This window comes from Macadamia integrifolia, unplaced genomic scaffold, assembly GCF_013358625.1.
Source record: "Macadamia integrifolia cultivar HAES 741 unplaced genomic scaffold, SCU_Mint_v3 scaffold1332, whole genome shotgun sequence".
NCBI lineage: Eukaryota > Viridiplantae > Streptophyta > Magnoliopsida > Proteales > Proteaceae > Macadamia > Macadamia integrifolia.
In genome coordinates this window covers 172715-175225 of record NW_024868163.1, presented here as the reverse complement: position 1 = coordinate 175225, position 2511 = coordinate 172715, and the positions used below count along the sequence as shown (strand labels likewise).

Here is a 2511-nt window from a genome sequence, read left to right as displayed (position 1 = left end):
AATTCTTAGATGACGAATGGTTAGGACGTTATTTTAGATACATATGTTTAGGACGGTAATTAGAATTAGATCACAATCATTAATCAGTTCACTTTCGCATTATTAAAAGAAATAAAAAATAAAGTGACTGCTCTCCCTGTGTTCGACCCGTAGCTACACTGATCCGTACGCTTGCGGTTACATTTTAAATCTCAACAAGTTTTTGGCGCCGTTGTCGGGGAGACAGTTCCATGTTATTTTTCACTTTCTTTTGGTAAATCGGAGTGCTTTATTTGCTTTGCTTTATATTTTTTCTTTTTTTTTTATTGAATTCCTGAGAATAACAACTTGCAATAATAGTTGTATCAGTGGAGGTCACCATGCCTCACAGTATGATAAAGACAGGTTTCGCCCTGTAGCAGTACCTCAGGAATTGACCTGAGCAACCCCGGATCCTTGTCGGTAAACTCCCAAAAAGCAAAAAAAAAAAAATAAAAAATAAATAAATAAAAAAATCAAAAAAATCAAAAAAATCATCAAAAAGTTTTGCTATCCATTCTTTTGTGCTTGTCTTACTTTAGTTGTGGAAAGTTTTTCTGTTGCATGAGTGTTAAGTGGGTACGTAATACTAAGAATCGGTTAGAAAGAAGAGATCCAACAAGTAGTGACCCTATACGTTTACTCTCTTTAAAACCCTTCAATATGGGAGACCAATAGCAAAACCCTTCACCTAAATCTCTGAAAGATAGGTTCTACCCTGCTAGAACAGCCCAACCTTCCTGTATAGTTCTACCACAAGCCCAGGGCAATAATTTTGAACTCAAATCTCAATACATCACTATGTTGTCCCACTTCCATGGGTTGACCTCTGAGGATGCATACCTATTTCTAAGGGAATTTAAAAAGGTATGTGTTCTAATTAAGATCCAACAGTTTTCTGATGATGCTGTTAAGCTTAGGTTTATCACTTTTGCATTGAAAGACCAAGCTAAGAAGTGGTTGTATGGATTACCCACAAATTCCATAACCTCATGGGAACAGTTCACAGTTGTCTTCCTTAAGAAGTTTTTCCCAACTCACAAGACCAATAAGCTTAGAAGTGATATCCTTCAGTTTAGGCAAAAGCCTAGTGAGTCATTTTCCAAACTTATAGAGAGATTCAAGGATCTACTCCAAGAATGCCCTCGCCATGGCCTAGACCTATGGCATTTATGTCAAATAATTTATGAGGGTATTGATTACCCAACTAAACAAATGATAGAGTCTATGTGCCCTGAGGGATTCACATCCTTTACAGATGAAGAAAAGGCATGGGAATTCTTACTTGACTTAGCTGACAAAACCCGTGAATGGGAATCAACCCAAGAGAGTGAAAGAACTATAAGAGGAAAAGGATATTTTGTGGATGGGATAGTAGCCAAGGAAGCCCATTTGGATATCCTAATCAAGAGGATTGAGGCTATTGTTCCTCGACATGTCATAGAAGAATGCCCCAACACCTCTGGGGGCACTTCTAATGATAGTGTTAATGCCTTATATCAGAATAATCCATATAGTAACACCTACAATCCAGGATGGAGAAATCACCCAAATTTTTCTTGGAATCAGGGCAACCAAGCAGGACCTTCCAATTTCTATAATCAAGGTCAACCTGGACCCCAAAGGCCTCCCTTTGCACAACAATCTTTTTCTCAAAATACTTTTCCTAGGTCAAATGTAGGACCTCAGGCGAGTTTTCCTAGGGCCCCTCTTCTATCATCTTATCAGCAACCCCCTGGGTTTACCAACACTGGAGAGGCAAGTAGAATAAATGACTTGGAAAAAAATATGGCCCTCCTCATGACAAGCCATCAAAATCTTACGAGAGAACTTACCCAAGTTGTCTCAATTATGCATGAGAGGAAGAAGGGAACTTTACCCAGTCAACCAGAGCCTAACCCTAGGCATCATCAACCTGTTAGTTTACAAGGACCAACTAATGCACCACTGAATATAGTACAAGGTCAGACTCAACAAGGGCCCTCTAACCAATGTAATGTTGTTTATGCCCTTAGGAGTGGTAGAGAGTACCTACAGAGCGTTCCTAAATCTTCCCCATCTATTACTCCTGTTAACTCTTCTTCAGTTGAGGACACAAATGTGCCTCTTGCTCCAGGTTCGTCTGATGAACCTAAAGATTTTTCTGAAACTAAAGATGATTTGGTTGAGGAAACCAAAAATGATTCTTCTGAACAGGGGCAAATCCCTAACAGTCCTTATGTTCATCCTGTCCCATTTCCTAATCGCTTGGTAAACAAAAAGAAGACTGCTTCCATGGACAAAATTTTAGAAGTCTTCAAAAAGGTAGAAATAAACATCCCTCTTTTGGATGCCATATCCCAGATCCCCACCTATGCAAAGGTACTGAAAGGTTTGTGTACTCACAAACGTATCACTAGTGTGCCCAAAAAGGCGTTCTTGGCAGGTAACATTAGTTCCATAATTACTCAGCCTATAGCAGCCAAGTATAAGGATCCAGGGAGCCCTACCATA

General features: G+C 39.3%; 1 non-coding gene across 1 annotated transcript; it reads right to left on the bottom strand.

Moving 5' to 3' along the window:
- Nucleotides 1-1068: 1068 nt before the first annotated feature.
- On the bottom strand, nucleotides 1069-1175 carry LOC122063468. The gene has a single exon (XR_006135340.1). It is a non-coding gene; the product is annotated as a small nucleolar RNA R71 (small nucleolar RNA).
- Between the last annotated feature and the right edge of the window lie 1336 nt (nucleotides 1176-2511).